Genomic DNA, 18,472 nt, shown 5'->3' on the forward strand with positions numbered 1-18,472 from the left:
TTGCCCAGTGCTGACTCTGCCGCTGCGGCTCCCTACATCTGGATAGCAAGAGAGGCCAGGAAGAAGAAGGGGCAATATAGAGGACTCCTTATTCACAGCAAGCCTGAGGTTCCACTCTCGATTGCCCAGTGCTGACTCTGCCGCTGCGGCTCCCTACATCTGGATAGCAAGAGAGGCCAGGAAGAAGAAGGGGCAATATAGAGGACTCCTTATTCACAGCAAGCCTGAGGTTCCACTCTCGATTGCCCAGTGCTGACTCTGCCGCTGCGGCTCCCTACATCCCGATAGCAAGAGAGGCCAGGAAGAAGAAGGGGCAATATAGAGGACTCCTTATTCACAGCAAGCCTGAGGTTCCACTCTCGATTGCCCAGTGCTGACTCTGCCGCTGCGGCTCCCTACATCTGGATAGCAAGAGAGGCCAGGAAGAAGAAGGGGCAATATAGAGGACTCCTTATTCACAGCAAGCCTGAGGTTCCACTCTCGATTGCCCAGTGCTGACTCTGCCGCTACGGCTCCCTACTTCCGGATAGCAAGAGAGGCCAGGAATAAGAAGGGGCAATATTGTTACAGCAAGCCTGAGATTCCACTCTCGATTGCCCAGTGCTGATTCTGCCGCTGCGGCTCCCTACATCCGGATAGCAGACTGATGGTTCTGGTTGATGAATGGTAAACCTATCGCGGACGGGGTTCCTTGTGTCCGGGATCTAAGTGGCGAACTGGTAAAGTAGGAAAGGCTTTCTTCAAGAGTTGGGATTTTATGGGCTTCCCGAAAAACAGATGGTTTTCAAAGAGGCTTAGGTTTTCTGGGTGGCCATTCAGGCGTGTGGGACACTGTCTGCCAACCTAGGCTTCCCAAAGTTTGGGTGGCAGGGAACTTCTGTTGCAGGGTGTTTTGGGCCCATATTCCAGATGGTCTTGTGGAAGTGAATAGTTGCGAGCAAGTGGAGGGCTTTACTTCCGGACATGAGGTGGTGTGTTCTTTTGAGCTAATTGCGGTTTTCTGGGCTAGTTAAAGGGGTTTCAGAGCAGGTCTCATTCCTCAGGCGCTAAGTATAGTCCCATGTTTTGGATCAACACATAGGAGAAGGTACACGTGTGATAGATGATGGGTTTACATCGAATTATAGCAAACACACTTCACTTCCTATTTTTCTTCTGAAATAGGATCCTAAAAAATATCATTAGTAGTTAATTGGAATATTTTTTAGTCCCATACGTATCCCATGATTTGGAACTATGTTTGGTCATTTCGATGTTTATAAAGACAAGAATCATCAAAGTACTGTGGCAGAGTGGGGGATCAACAAAGTTCTTGAAACTAGGGTTGCACAGCACCAGGGTGGTAGTGAGGTCTACAAGCAAACCAACACTTAAAATGGCAGTGCAGGATGTCTAAGGGAAACAAAACACCTGTGAAGGAAGCTTGAATCCTAGTCTATGCACAATGACCGTGGAGTACAGTACAAGAATCTTAGGATGTGCCCGTGAGTGGTCAGGGATGGCAAGGCTCAATGGATCACACCCAAAGTCCTTCAGTACACTTGGGCCCTCTGGATCAGGGATCTTGTCAAATGTTTCTTAGCCAATGTTGGCCTTCTTAGGGTGTGGTTGCCTGGTGTAGAGATGACAGTTGATTTCTTCCCTATCAGTCCTGGGGGGATTTTCAGACTGCTGTTATTGGCCCCCACAGCCAAGGGTGATTCACATGGTCCAAGATTCAGTGAATCCTACAGGTCCAATTCCTTAGTGGGCCACATAGGGCCGGTTGTCAAGGTGAAATGCTTCTGTATATCCATTGATGGATTTGCCCATCCCCCAAACAACAGATCATAGCTCCTACCTAGCCTACATTTCTCTCCTCTTCTCATCGCTCTTTACTCCTCTTAGGGTCTTTAGGCTTTAGGCTCTACCAGCCTCTGTGCCCAGTTTAACCCTGTACAACGCCACACAAGATATTAGTCATATAGGGTCAAAAATGTCCTGATTCAACTAAAAACATCCTTGCCAAGAATATGGAGGGCATTCACAAGTGTCTGGAGCTGTTCCCAAAATGTTGATCCAATAAGTAAATCTGCCAAATTACCTCTAAACTTAAATTACTGATACCGCCATTTGGTCCCGCGGATTTACCATGGGATTACAAGTGTTGGTAGGACTTAATGAGGATACATGGGGAATTACTGTTGGAGGTAACTCCACCGATGTTGCTCATTTTTGTTGGTAAGGAGGACGGGGGATTTACCTCCAGGTGTCCACAGGAGGTAAATCCCCCACCTTACCACCAAACCTGTAGTATGTCAGTGCAGTAATGTGGTGGTAAGGAGGCAATAATGGATTTTACTGCTGCACTACTGTCAATTTTACCCGCACTGCCATACTTGTTATAAGGCCTGTAGGACAGTAGCTAACTAGATCAGATGTATTTATTTATTTATTTATTGCATTTATAGCAGCGCACAAAACCCTCAGGCATCGAGGCCCTAGTTACAGTAAGTGTGAAAAGAACATTCTAAAAGTGCAAGCCATGCTTGGGGTTACAGTGTCTGGGTGGATCTTGAAAGCATACTCTGGCAGAGCCAGGCCTCATGGTACGGGGGCTACTTCAGGTGTACAGGTAAGCAAGAGACAAAAGGGGTATTGGTGCACAATCTGGCAAAGCCACACCCTATGGTACAAGGGCTTTTTCAGGTGTACAGGTAAGCAAGAGACAACATAGCTATTGGTGCACAATCTGGCAAAGCCAGACCCCATGGTATGGGGCTACTTCAGGTGTACTTGTAAGCAAGAAACACAATAGGTATGGGCGCACAATCTGCCAACGCCCCAACTCATCAAGTTACATTGTTTAAGGATTAGTAGAGGTAGCATTATGGATTATAAGCAGGCATAGTATAGACTGATATAAGATACCATTTAGTTTCAGGCTAAGGGTTGCATAGAGGGGATGCGAGCAGGCACAATATATAGTAGGGAGGCACATGTAGGAGGGGAGCACTCAAGGTAAAGTGTTATATGCAGGCAGAGCCGCAACTGAGAGGCTGGGGCTAGCACGGCACAACACGCCATGTGAGATACGAGACGGAGAACGCGCGGGCAGTTACAGATGCAAGTATGATATGGAGATACATGGAGAATATACAATAAATAGGTTGTTTGCTATCAAATCCCCCCCTCCAGCTGGGGTGGTGTCAGCTGTGTGCGTAGCTAGGTAAGAGAGCAAGTACAGCGCAAGGGAGGAAATTGTCAATTCAGTAATTGTAGGTAGGTTAAATGGACCACAGCACAGGGCTGTGAAATGACAATTGTGTGCAGCATCGAGTGTAAGTGCGTTACACTCAGAGGTTGCAGGTGGAGTCAGATTATGGAATAAGGACCAAATGTGGAGAGTGTAAAGAGATATGCAGGTCATAGATGAAACATTAAGTCCATGGGTAAAGTTAGCATCGTGAGGTAGAGGGCTAAGTCGGCAGCACAGTGCGAGAGAAGCAGGATACAGTCAGGTGAGGTGCAGTTTGTTACCGACTTGGTGACGGAGGCCTCCAATAAGAAAAAGCGAGGTGAGGGTCTTTGCTACATCATGAGTCTGGCCAGGAGTGAATTATATTCCTGTTTACCGGACTGGATGGAGCCCTCGTGAGTTGTTGCACTGCTTCCAGACTGTATTTAATATACTGTCTCAGAGATCTGGAGGGCACTGTGTCTCCTGGCAGGAACGTTACAATGACGCTGCCCATGAGTTCGCTCAGGCAGCAGGGCCCTCAGCACTGTGAAGCCATGGTGCAGCCATGTGGTGCATGGAAACCAATGATGACCAAAGATTGGATTTCTTAGATAGGGGCAAAATAATATCACGTTTCAATTAATGTGGAAGAACACCAGATAAAAAATTATGAATTGATCAAGTCATTAAGTGCTGGCAGAATCAATTTGAGCGATAATAGCTGGACAACAAACTTTGGGCGACCAACAATGCTTCTACCTGGCAATAAACGTCTTCGAATCCTCAGTGAAGATGGGCTCAAAAGAACCTTCCAAAAGTTGAAAAAATAACAAAATCCCAATCTGCTTCACCAGCACCTTGAGACTGAGTTGAGTGGATCGGGGATCCATGAGGTCAGATATCTATCCTAGTTTTTCTGGGTCCACCGCACCTTGTGTAGAGCAGAATGCTGCAGTCGGTTGATGGTACTTTCTGTGGATGACAAAGTCAGGCATTCGTCCGGGAGAAGCATCTAATCCAAGTCTCCCGCTGGAGTTTGTACAAAGCTCCCCACACTTTTGGGGCTTTCGCATTAACATTCCTAGGCAGCTGGAAAATGTCTGCAAGTACGCCAAAAGTGTTCTTTGTCAGCCATTGGTCTTTTGGGCTCAAATAATTCCCACTCAACGCTATGCAGCTGAAATTTGGCAGGGTGCCCCCAGGGTCTCCTGTCTGCTTCTGTAGTGCTTGTCCCTGAACTGACCCAGACACGTGATTCTCACGGGAGCCTTCAAACTGCTCCCCGATTTCTCCTGGTTACCACAACCGGAAAGGATCCTTGACAAATGTCTGCAAGCCCTAGCCCAGTGGCTTCTTTGGGGGGCTTGGCGATAGAGCCAGGCAACACGATAACTCGTGCTCCAGCATCTGCTATTTATACCAACAGAAGGAAATGTGTACGACAAACAATGACTTTGTTAAAGGGATGTTAGGATTAAGATACTTATGTAAAAAAGAAAGGGCATGTTAATAAGTTAGGTATAGTGGAAGAACATTATGAAACACCCTTAGTTATCAAAGACTTTGAAATTCAGTACAAATACCGTTAAATGGGCATTACAGTTGAGATTATGCTTTAAAAACGATGATGATTCCGTGAAATATCTTTGTTAAAGGGATGTCATGGTTAAGTAATGTTTGTTGAAACAATGCTTTTTAATAAGTGACGTTCAGTGCAGTAACATTATGAGACACCTTTACTTATAAAAAAAACCCTTTTAAATACGGTAAAAACACTTTAGTTTCATAATCGAAAAAACAGAGATTTGCCAAATATGGTAAGCTACGCAACCATAACTCATGCTGCCACCATGCACTGCTCATACCGAGACACATGACTTCACAAAAGGTATCATTGATGACATCACATCTGAAATAACTAAAATGTAGACATCCTCACAAATTATGCTTACTAGTGGATGTGTTTACAGTATGGTAGCCTCATGGTACATGTGATGAGGTCATGTATTACAACTGGACAGGGCAATGTTGCAGGATTCATCCAGGCAGGCTTACTCAACCTTAATTCCATGGTGTTAATGCACTTCCTACAGGTAAATAACAATAGCATCACAGGCCGTAGCCATTGTGTGAACCGAATTTATTGTGTAACCTCTTGCACCGTATTTCTAAAGTGTCACCATGCAAGTACGATGTTATTGGTTATGCCATATGTGATGTCACTGATGATGTCATGTGTGATGTCATCTCTTGTATGAGCAATGCATAGTGGGGGCGAGAGTTATGGTTGCATACTTACCATAACTGGTGAATTTCTATGGTTTCACCCCTACTGTCCCTTCAACTAAAGAGTTTTTTGGATGCCATCCATAGCTCACTCAGACCATTGTAGCCCTCATTCGCAGTCCTAGTTCCGGGCAAATGTGTGCACCTCCCTCACTCCAGATCTGGGGCAGTCCCCACGGGAACCGCAACCCTCACACCGCAGGCCAGCTAAACAAGGGTGCGGGGGGCTCTGCGACTGCAAATAAAATCGCTGTTAACAGGAGATGGGCTCCGACCTGAGTTCTTACTATACCTCATTATAGGTGGATTTTTTGTGATGCCAAAGGAGACACTCTTTAGTGATAAAAACACATAAACGTTTCTTATTATAGATTCCTACCCTTCTAATCATGAATGAGCCCTGTCACCCCACCGTTCCCCAGATGGTCACAGGGATGCCCATAGGGTGGAACTGATGGAAAAGACTCCTGGCCTACACCTGGCACGACCCAGGTAGATGACCTCAATCGGTGGTAATACCACCTGAGAGACCTCTGGAAGGCTACCACTTTACTCACCCACCCCCCGCCAGGGTACAAACAATCCTCTCTCCCTTCTATCCCCTTATCTACTTAACTCTATAAACATTCCCACTAATTGCCCCAATTCAAATACTAACATACATTCAAATACTTACAACTATAAATATACACATGCACTTAAATATGAACATAAATATGCGCAAACAATAACACCAGTAATAGTTAATACATGATTTTACATATGGCTGACTGCTGCAGTCAACCACCCCTTTCCAGTACATTTAGTGGTGAAGTCCTGGTGGTGGACAGGGGGTCTGTCCCCTGATGACATTATGGGCTGTGTTGTCTCCAGTGTAATCTTATGGGGTGGCGCTATCCACCACTTGGGCTACCCAAACTCACTGTGCATACCTGCACACATAAAATGTCTTTAGGTGGCCCACATGCACAGACGGGGCATGCCTCCTCCAGCCCCCACTTCCTCAGCCCTTTATCCTCTTCTTGGGTGGCCACATGACCTGGGGTGTGGGTGTACCCATGATCATCGCTGTAACCCTGCAGGCATTCTTTCATGTTCTGAGCAGCCCCCTTCCCTGGGGCTGCCCAAGATCACTGCCACAGTCCTGTTGCCCTTTAAACATTCAAGGTCGGTGCTTTGCCATGGGGGGCTGCCCACGATCATTGCTGTGGCCTCAGTGACATCTTTTCCTCAGGTGGAGCCCCAGTGGCTATGGTGATGTTGTTGTCATTAACAGCAGTGCCCCCTAACGGTTCATTGAGAGGCCACCCTCAACACAGGAAGTTCCTTCCCTCTCCAAACTAAGTGTCACATAATAAACGGTTAATGTCAGTCCTTTTATTCAGCCATATCTCAGCCTCATATCATGTCCCTTGAATCACTCCCCTTAAGCTACCAATGAGCCAAGTCCCAGGCCGGTGTACAGGAAATATATTTATACTTATTTGAATGAAAGTTAATGGAGATCACACTAAAACACACATGCCACCTTCTTTGTGGCACTACTTGTTACACAAATAAATCACAACAATGGGTTGAGAATAACACAAATTACAATACTTTTCTTTCGACAGATTTTGCTTCAAGAAGTAATTAGCGCTGGTCTGTGAACACAATCTATTTACAGATGTAGTGCTGTGCAATTTCGTTTTTCCTGTATGCTTAAAAGGCTAGCAGTTTAGTTTTAAAAATGTGTGCAAATGCATATGGCCATTATTATTTTACCCATACTTTTGCTTTAAAACAAATACAGGGTGTTTTAGCAGTTTGTTTTTCAGACCCATGCCCCCCCTACTTGGGTCTGTGTTTGGGGAAGTCAGACAGAAACATTGGAATGATTTGGGAATTTGGGATTTCAGACCCCCTCCACTCAAAGGCCTGTGTTGAGGATTCTGGATAACAGAAATTGGATGATTTGTTTTAGTTTTGTTTTAAGAACAAAGACACCCCTCTTACTAAAAGAATTCGGGGTTAACAGGCAAAATAGGATTACCCAATTACATTACAGTCTATCGTTTTCAGTGCACACCGAAAATTACCTTTGTTAATTTCGAATTCTAACAAAAATCACACTGTGGTGTTCCGCCATGGGAAATTAATTGAATTAATATTTTTAGTTAAATAGGCTAAGGATATGCACAGTTTTGCCCCCTGCTCACTATAAAGGGAAAGAATTTAAGGCAAGCAGACTCCCCCACCTTTTAGTTTCCCAGGGTTCAGTTCTACTTACATAGATAGCCCCTGTTTAAAGTTCAGGAAAGCTAGCTGCATTTCAGGTCCCTCTTGGAGGATAGGGCAGGGGACTGGTCACTCCACTCTCAAGGATGGTCACCAGTCTCCTTTTAGGCCTCCCAGAAAGAGACAGCAGCAATAGACAGCTTCACCCAGAGGCAATCTTTGCAAAATCTCCTTTTGGTGTTTCCTTGTGGCTGTCGGATGGTCAGTTTTAGAAGCTCTGTTCACTGTGTTAATTTTAGGAGCTCTTCCCTTTCCTCATAGTGCATCCACTTCATATAGCAGTGATGACACCATAAAATGTACAATCTTGGGCAGCTCCCTGCAAGAGTTCTTGCACCCAGGATTGGACATTTACCCTTCTCTCTCCTCCCACCTCCAGGCCCTCTCTCAGGATTGGTTTAAGAGTCTGGAATAGACATATGGCAACTTCCCTTTGAAATGGCCTTTTTGTTTCTATGTCCACTTTTGGGCAAAATTTAGTTTTGAAGCAGAACTTCATAATTTTACTAGGAACTGTCAAGGAGAATTTAATAAAACAACAGCCTTTTCCGCATCATGTTGTACAGTCATGTGGCAATTTTCTGTCATTTACACAAAACGCATAACAATTATGAAAACGCAATTTACTCCCCACATTACTAATTTTCCCCTCCGCTAGTTCACCAACTCTTAAATTCTGGTCATTTTTAGATCAGCCAGAAACCCATTTTTTCTGGTCATTACAGTTCCCTAAGTCGCAGATTGGTGATTTTCATTTCAACAAAATCGCCTGGACATTATCTAAAAATGACACATAAATCAATGCAATGCGACTTGTGGTTGCTGGGAAAAAGGGCTAAGTTATGATAGTCCTTTATCTGTGTGTACAGCAAATTGGAGCTCAGCTTCATCCAGGCCATTTGTCTCTATCGGCCAGCCTGTGACCATAGTTGTTATGGGTCTCTTTGTTGGTGGCTGCCAGTCGTAAAACCTGTGGCCTTGGCAACACAGAAGTCCTTCTCGCTACATCCCTGCCATGCACTGGCAAAAACATTTGCCTGCTCAGAACTGCCTTCAGAGACAGCAGGTCTAGGGTAACTTGTTTTTCAACACCCTTTGTGACACATTTTATTGCAGGAGTAAACAGTTAGTATACACAAACCAGGCTGGCAGTGGGATAAGCCATTTGTGCATTTTGTCCATTGTCCTTAGCTGAAAGGAACTCACATATTGCATTTTCTGACAGTAGTATCTATTCTTTTACACACAGTATGTTTTACTGGTTAGAGTTCACTTTGCTTTTGCGCTGAAAGGGCACAGCTATTTCTTTCAGTCATTAATAAAATATACTTTTCATTATTTGTGGTTCAGTTTTCTGCTGAAAAGTGGGTCTGAATTGTCACAGTGCACCACATTTTTATGGTTGGCAGTTTCAGTGAAAATACTGCATTTATTTCTCAGCCAGTAAAGTGATGTGCTTTTCCAATCTGCACTTGGATTATTTTTTTGTTTTACCTTTCTCTGGATTTCCACTGCAGAAAGACACCCACAAAGTCTGCCTCAGGCCTACAGGATATTTTCATGGCAACAAAGTGGGCTTTTCCTTTCAAATGGTTTTCCATTATTTTGCGTGTGAAGCATAATTTACATTACTTTTTGTCAACACAAACACTGTATATTTTCCGTGACATCTTTATGTTGGCAGGTGAACATTGTTCTCATGTCTTCTTGCTTTAACTTGCAAACACACATGCAAAGCCGTTTTGAGGTCAGTGTTCAGAAATCTTGTTTTTCATGTGAAAGGGACCTTTGAATTTCTTCTGCCTTTGTGAATTAACATGCTGCTTTTCCTTTGGCAGTGACAGGTAGGCCTTTTTCACACAGCCCTTCAGTTCCACTGGTTTGGGGCCTTTGATTACACCCCACAGTCCTAAGGCCTTTGAAGAGGGTCCTGTCTGGTCTAGCACCCAGACAGGCTTACAGTCACCACAGCCCAGTGAGTGTTCATGCTGCTCTTGAAATGAAGCCTGGGCCCATGGTAGGGTAGGGATGCCAGATCACCCCCACCCTCGGCCTGGCCAAATAATTGTCTCTGGGCTCCAAAGGGCTACTCTATGCTATGCCTTCAAGGAAGCTGTTTTTCGTGCTTCTCTCTCTCACTTTCCTTTTTTCTCCTTGACCATTGTTGTTTTTCTTTTAATGGTTTTCTCCTCATGGAACTAAATATAGCATTTTATTCATGCACCTTGGTGTCTGTGTTTTATTTCTATTTTCCCTCAGGGGTCACGACTGCAGCTCTGTGTAGCTGTGCCCAATTTGTGCCACGGACTACACCATTATGCTTTTCACTCCACTTCATCCTGCATGTCGAATTGTGATCCTCCTGGGTATTGCTGTGATTTTACTATTTGAGTTTTCACCATTGTCTGGTATGGCCGTGTCGGGGGTTATATCCTTGGTTGGATTCGTACTTGTATGCCTATTACAGTCCGAATAGTAGTTGTGTGTCTCTGTGTGGGCCTATTGAAAGGATTTCATCAACTTACTCTATGCACTGTTAAGGTCACCCTCTACCCCTGACAATACATCTGTTCCATGTAACTGCATTGCATTCATCCCAACAGCTTTCCCTTGAGTGCCAAATTCCATTTACCCAGCTGTTCCCTTGGGTGTTAAATTATATGTTTACCCAGCAGTTCTCTATTATCTCCAACCTTTCTCCCTTCTCTCTCCCTTCTGCTTTTCAATTCAATTCTCTTAACATTCTCTTGCCTTTTCCCTGTTACACTTGTTATCCTCTTATCTCAGATGTATCCCCTCCCTATATTTAACTCTCTTTCAGGCTAGTGTAACTATATTTTGCTGGGTCTGTCACAGAATTGTTCCATCTGTCACCCGTCCTGGGAGTTTTTTATTTTATTTAAAAACCATTGCCTGTTTGGGGAAAGAGAAGGTGACCACTGGCAGAATCCCAGCTGAATGGGAAAAGAGAAGGTGACCACAGGCAGAATCCCAGCTGAATGGGGAAAGAGAAGGTGACTAATGGCAGAGATCCAGATGAATGGGGAAAAATAAGATGACCACTAGCAGAATCCCAGAAGAATGGGGGAAAAGAAGGTGACGACTGGCAGAATCCCAGATGAATGGGGAAAAAGAAGGTGATTATGGGGAAAAAGAAGGTGACAAATGGCAGAATCCTAGATGAATGGGGAAAAATAAGATGACCACTAGCAGAATCCCAGATAAATGGGGGAAAAGAAGGTGACGACTGGCAGAATCCCAGATGAATGGGGAAAAAGAAGGTGATTATGGGGAAAAAGAAGGTGACAAATGGCAGAATCCTAGATGAATGGGGAAAAATAAGATGACCACTAGCAGAATCCCGAATGAATGGGGGAAAAGAAGGTGACGGCTGGCAGAATCCCAGATGAATGGGGAAAAATAAGATGACCACTGCCAGAATCCCAGATGAATGGGGGAAACGAAGGTGACGACTGGCAGAATCCCAGATGAATGGGGAAAAAAAAGGTGATTATGGGGAAAAAGAAGGTGACAAATGGCAGAATCCTAGATGAATGGGGAAAAATAAGATGACCACTAGCAGAATCCCGAATGAATGGGGGAAAAGAAGGTGACGGCTGTCAGAATCCCAGATAAATGGGGAACAATAAGATGACCACTGCCAGAATCCCAGATGAATGGGGGAAACGAAGGTGACGACTGGCAGAATCCCAGATGAATGGGGAAAAAGAAGGTGATTATGGGGAAAAAGAAGGTGACAAATGGCAGAATCCTAGATGAATGGGGAAAAATAAGATGACCACTAGCAGAATCCCGAATGAATGGGGGAAAAGAAGGTGACGGCTGTCAGAATCCCAGATAAATGGGGAACAATAAGATGACCACTGCCAGAATCCCAGATGAATGGGGGAAACGAAGGTGACCAATGGCAGAATACTAGATGAATGGGGAACGAGACTGTGACCACTGGCAGAATCCCAGATTGGTGGCAAAAGAGAAGGTTACCAATTGCAGAATCCCAGATGAATGAGAAAAGAGAAGGTGACCACGAGCAGAATCCCAGTTGAATGGGGAAAGAGAGGGTGACCACTGGCAGAATCCCAGATAAAGGCACTTAAGGTATAGATCTTAAAATTTCGATGTGCAATGCTTGATTAGCAACAATTGAACATAACAGATATAAACAATATACAGATTTTAATAACTTGGCAATCATTAATTTAAATTTGGAAGGCGATGACAAACCTTTGGGGAACACATAAACTCAACATTAGCTTAGTCAACTAGATGGAGCGACAGCAAATACATTACATCATGCATGTTGATCCAATGTTTTTCAATACTGATAGTCACTCTGTATGTCTATGCTCCTTTTTTCAGCTAAGGAAACGCAGGCCCAGGTAACTAATGTGCTGTTCCCTGGATTTCACACCAAGGTCAAACGGGGGGCGCTGGGGTATAATACATATTTCCACAGGCAGCGATGTAGCTTTGAAATCACCTCCTGAGTAAATAATTGTGTGGCAGTTGGTCCTGGCTGAAAAGTAACTATCTCGCAGAGCCTGTGACACTATGTCACTCAACCAAGTTCTTGGCTTGTGGCTAAAGCCAAAGCCCTTATGATCAGGTCGGCAAGGTGAAGCAAGTACCTGTTACACGTATTGAACGTGCCCGTCATCCACCCCTCCCCACCACTCCCAATGTAAACAGACCAGATGCGGTTTGTGTTATTTATCAAATGCTTTGACAAACTCAAAATGATTGCACATTTATCATTTTAAATCATTTTAAATATGTTATTTTTTCCTGCGTATCCACTTCGCTTTCAAAGTGGAAAGGCACAGCTCTCCCCATATGTGTCATTTCCGTACTGGTGTGCTCTTTACAGTGCTTTCCGTTCATGACTACAATTGGTGCTCTCTAAGTCTGATGGTCCAGTGCCCACTGCAAGTCCAATCCTAACCTCCTCCCAGGTGAGGCTGCCAAAACTACCAAATTACTACTGGGTTCTGAGCCTTTCCTACTACTACTACTACTACTACTATTCCTAGTACTAATCCTATCACTTCCAGTATTGCTTTCCTACTACTACTATTCCTACTACTCCTACTACTAATCCTATTACTTCCAGTACTGCTTTCCTACTACTACTATTCCTACTACTCCTCCTATTGCTTCCAGTACTGCTTTCCAGTACTGCTTTCCTACTTCTACTACTATTCATATTACTCCTACTACTTATCCTATTACTTCCAGTACTGCTTTCAGTTCTGCTTTCATACTTCTACTACTATTCCTACTACTAATCCTATTCATTCCAGTACTGCTTTCCTACTACTACTACTATTCCTACTACTAATCCTATTGCTTCCAGTACTGCTTTTCTACTACTACTACTACTACTACTACTACTAATCCTATTAATTCCAGTACTGCTTTCCTACTACTACTACTATTCCTACTACTAATCCTATTGCTTCCAGTACTGCTTTTCTACTACTACTACTACTACTACTACTACTACTAATCCTATTACTTCCAGTACTGCTTTCCTACTACTACTATTCCTACTACTCCTACTACTACTCCTATTGCTTCCAGTACTGCTTTCCAGTACTGCTTTCCTACTTCTACTACTATTCATATTACTCCTACTACTTATCCTATTACTTCCAGTACTGCTTTCAGTTCTGCTTTCATACTTCTACTACTATTCCTACTACTAATCCTATTAATTCCAGTACTGCTTTCCTACTACTACTACTATTCCTACTACTAATCCTATTACTTCCAGTACTGCTTTCCTACTGCTACTACTCTCACCCCTTCTACTACGACTCTACAACTGGCCATGGCAGAATGGCTGCTTAACCAACAATGCAAAGTGTCAGAAGGCACACCTCTTAAGTCCCTCCCTCACTTATATTTCGTTCAGTCCCTTGCTCACGCTGTGGCTCGCATACTCGCTCACACCCAATCACTTACGCACTCATACATTCACTGATAGATTTCCTCACTCAATCACATACATCCACACTCACTCACGTAAACTCACTTATCGGGGATGATCTCCTGCGGCAGTGCCAGCGGTCTAGAGCTTTTGCCCACTTTGCCAAAGCTAAGTGACAGACAGACCTCTCAACTCACTCGTTCATTAGTTCACTTACTCACATCTTACTCTTTCACGTACTCCCTCACTCACTTGCAACTCACCCGGTCACTCATTCATTCAGCCAATTCTGTTAATTTTAAGCCATACAAATATGAATAAAACATATCACAACATATAATACAAGGAGTACTGTATGCGGATGTGACACCAAAGGCTCAGTGTGTTGTCCCCTAACATAATATTCCATTTGAGTGGGAAGTGTTTCAGGGCCATGGCTACTTTGTATTTTTTTGTATATATTTCTAATTAAGAACACTATAATTTCGAACAGACATGACAAAAAAGTAGGCAACAGCAGAGGTTAAAGGCAATCCTAGGTTAAGGTGCCATTATAAAAGAGCTTGCTGGACTGAATGACTCATGCGGAGTGTTAAGGGTAAGAGGAGGCCCATATATCGGAGAAAGGGACGGGCAACATGACAGTATTTTAAACATTGAAAGTCTGAGGCCAGTATTTACACATTTACGTGCATATCAGAAATCAATATAAAGTGTAAAAATACGGGTGGCCCTTTAAAATGCAGGACAGAAAAACAAGCTGTGAATTGGGGCCTCTGCCAGAATATCATAAAATCTGCATTTGCAGCTCTGGCAATCCTTCTGGGCCCATGTACCAGTGATGGGGGCAAGTGGTAATGTATTAAGCGTTCATCTAATAAGGACAATTCCTGCTCTTATATTCCAGGGTCATTTCAAATAACCGTACATCACTTTGCTTATATATTTAGCCTGGCCCTCATGGGAGGCACCTCTAGCAAAGTAAGTAGAGGGGGCGCTTCTTCTTCTTCTTGCTGATAGATTTGTATCCATCAGCTGTGATTTTTGGATACCGAGGCATGAGCCTCATAACTCCATCTTTTCGGGTTGAGTATGTAGTCGTGGGTTTGTATTCTTCTTGGTCGGTGTGGTCTTGTCACAGTAGGGCTGGTTTCACAGGGTCTTCGCAGTGATGGGCAGCGGGTAGCGGTCGAAGGGGTTTGCAGTGGTGGCAGTGAGTCTTCCGATCAGAGGGTTCGAGTTCTGATACAGTCCTTGGCAGAAGTTCTTACTCAGCTTCGCTAGATGTTCGTCCAACATCTTGATGTCCAGGTCTCTGTGAAGGTCTGCTATCCTTGTGAAGATTGGAGCTCCAGATGATATCCGCAGGGCCTTGTTCTGGACTATCTGAAGACTCTTCCGGTGTCGCTCATGGCAGGTCATCCATGCTGGGGAGGCATACGTCAGGGTTGGTCTGATGATCGCCCTGTAAATGTTGATCTTTGTCCGGAGGCGCATGGACTTCGTCTTCAGGAGTGGGTACAGCGCTGCCATCTTTCCTGTTGCCTTCTGCTGAGTATTCTAGATGTGGCTTTCCCAGTTGAGTTTGCTGTCCAGAGTCACACCGGGGAAGCCTGTCCAGGAGTGCAAGATACCTTTAGCATTATCAGGGATCAGGTTCATATCAGAGAGCCAATCCTGGGCAGGTTCATATCAGAGAGCCAATCCTGGGGCCCCATCAAGGTCAGGGTTTCGCCAATGAAATTCATCCACTTAATTTTAGATCTGCAGTTGGCTGCTACTCATGGGAGCTTCAAGGAGGGGTTGGCTGAAAAGGGGTCCCCCACCTACACAGCTCCCCAGGTTAGGAGCGGGCCGAGTCATGCAGATATGCTCTGCCCAGCTCCAGATGTGCGCCACATGGAGAGGTAGATTGCATGGGGCCGGGAGGGACAGAACAACCGCGCACGGTTTCTTTCTTGCCAGACCTCCACGTTAGGGAGCCCGCCATTCCACTGGCTCATCCTGGGCGCCCGTTCCACATTAGGGAGCCCGCCATTCCACTGGCTCATCCTGGGCGCCCGTTTCACATTAGGGAGCCCGCCATTCCACTGGCTCATCCTGGGCGGCCGTTCCACATTAGGGAACCCGCCATTCCACTGGCTCATCCTGGGCGCCCGTTCCACATTAGGGAGCCCGCCATTCCACTGGCTCATCCTGGGGGCCCGTTCCACATTAGGGAGCCCGCCATTCCACTGGCTCATCCTGGGCGTCCGTTCCACATTGGGGAGCCCGCCATTCCACTGGCTCATCCTGGGCGCCCGTTCCACATTAGGGAGCCCGCCATTCCACTGGCTCATCCTGGGCGCCCGTTCCACATTAGGGAGCCCGCCATTCCACTTGCTCATCCTGGGCGCCCGTTCCACATTGGGGAGCCCGCCATTCCACTGGCTCATCCTGGGCGCCCGTTCCACATTGGGGAACCCGCCATTCCACTAGCTCATCCTGGGCGCCCGTTCCACAGTAGGGAGCCCGCCATTCCACTGGCTCATCCTGGGCGCCCGTTCCACATTAGGTAGCCCGCCATTCCACTGGCTCATCCTGGGCGCCCGTTCCACATTAGGGAGCCCGCCATTCCACTGGCTCATCCTGGGCGCCCGTCCCACATTGGGGAGCCCGCCATTCCACTGGCTCATCCTGGGCGCCCGTTCCACATAGGGGAGCCCGCCATTCCACTGGCTCATCCTGGGCGCCCGTTCCACATTGGGGAACCCGCCATTCCACTGGCTCATCCTGGGCGCCCGTTCCACATTAGGGAGCCCGCCATTCCACTGGCTCATCCTGGGCGCCCGTTCCACATTAGGGAGCCCGCCATTCCACTGGCTCATCCTGGGCGCCCGTTCCACATTAGGGAGCCCGCCATTCCACTGGCTCATCCAGGGCGCCGTTCCACATTTGGGAGCCCGCCATTCCACTGGCTCATCCTGGGCGCCCGTTCCACATTAGGGAGCCCGCCATTCCACTGGCTCATCCTGGGCGCCCGTTCCACATTAGGGAGCCCGCCATTCCACTGGCTCATCCTGGGCGCCGTTCCACATTAGGTAGCCCGCCATTCCACTGGCTCATCCTGGGCGCCCGTTCCACATTAGGGAGCCCGCCATTCCACTGGCTCATCCTGGGCGCCGTTCCACATTAGGTAGCCCGCCATTCCACTGGCTCATCCTGGGCGCCCGTTCCACATTAGGGAGCCCGCCATTCCACTGGCTCATCCTGGGCGCCCGTTTTGCTAAACTGGAAGACAATGGGCGTTCCTTGACCCGAATACCCAAAATAAAACAGCCGAAATTGGAACCCCAGTGAACACGTTGTCACTGATAACGAGGATGGTACATGATTGTGAAAAGCGAACACCAGAGTTTCGCGTTTTCCTAACTAATGAATATGCATTGAATGGAGCCCTTTAGGGCCTTGGGTGTGCGTGCCATTAAGATTGCATCCACTGCCAGGCGGTCCAGTTGGAGCCAATGCTACTCCAGGCCATTGCCAGGCTGCTAATGAATTCATTAACATGTAGCGACACCAGTATGCACCCCTATCTAACACCTACAGGCAGAGGGCTTTTGCCTAAGGGAAATAGAGCACATACTCAATAAAGCGATGGGGAAAAGACACGCCACTCAACCCACGTATTCACAGCTGCGTCGCTCACTTTCCTATTCATTCACTCACTGACACACTCACTTTTCTTAATACACTCAATCCCCCACTCACTCAGCTACACCCTCACACACTCTCTCTTTTACAGCCATGCTGCTCGGGGGCAGTGGTCTGCTTGCGGCTCAGCTTGATGCCACCGGGCACCCAGTGCCCTGCTCACCCCCTGCTTACCTTTTTTTTTTACCCGGTCCGCGCAGTGTGAAGAGCAACCTGTCCTAGAAGGGCGGAAGGCGGCAGTGTGCCCGCTGCCGGAACACATCTGCTTTTCAAGAGAGGCCTGCAGGATGTGGCTTTACATATAACTTCATCGAGCCTAGCAGGCCCACGGCTGCTTCCGAAATGCCCGATAACGAGACCCAATCGCTAACAACGAAAGCCACGTTCCCGCGCCTCCTTCCGCCTGTACATGCAGGCTCTCCATCGAAAATCCCCAGCGCCGGGCTCTGTGTAAATGGGCATTAACAGCAGAAATTATTGTAGCGCTTGGAAATGGACGTAATCCGCCATGAAGCACTATATCAAATCCCAATATTATTATTTCATGATTACTCTTAATGCAACGGCCATTAGAGGCCGGCGTCCTACACATTTGTACTTTGAGTTCAATGCTCCCCCTTTTCTTTTCTTGGTGGTATTTTACACATGAACGCATTTGGATGGAGTCACCCTTGCGTGTTTGGGAGAGGCCGGTCTTATGGCAAGTCTCATTAGTCAACATCAGAACGGGAAGACGTGTTTCTTCATGAAAGACACGGCGTCCAATTCAGCAACGTATGTTCTGTATGCACATGCGTGTGGGCGCGTGTAAATGGAACACGCATTGGCAATGCCAACAGCTTGGGCTTTTGTGTAGGCATGGGAAAGGCACTACTGCTGTAGTGGTATTAACTGACCTTTGATGGTAGCAGGTGCATAACGTTGCGAGTACCCGGATATCTAATAACAGTGCCTGCAAAATCCCTAATACTTATACACAAGCCAAAAATGCTGGCTTTGCCAATGCTTGTTTTTTATAGGACTTCAGTGAGACACGCATAGTGCTT

General features: G+C 46.2%; 1 protein-coding gene across 1 annotated transcript in view; it reads right to left on the minus strand.

The window, feature by feature from the left end:
- LOC138566529 (platelet glycoprotein IX-like) overlaps positions 1 to 17,681 on the minus strand; it is a 37,547-nt gene extending 19,866 nt beyond the window's left edge. Inside the window, exon 1 of the mRNA XM_069643956.1 lies at positions 17,601 to 17,681. The gene's annotated coding sequence lies outside the window, so the exon portion shown is untranslated. The remainder of the gene's footprint in view (positions 1 to 17,600) is intronic.
- Between the last annotated feature and the right edge of the window lie 791 nt (positions 17,682 to 18,472).

Source organism: Ambystoma mexicanum, chromosome 2p (genome assembly GCF_040938575.1).
Source record: "Ambystoma mexicanum isolate Mex_15411 chromosome 2p, UKY_AmexF1_1, whole genome shotgun sequence".
NCBI classification, from domain to species: Eukaryota; Metazoa; Chordata; class Amphibia; order Caudata; family Ambystomatidae; genus Ambystoma; species Ambystoma mexicanum.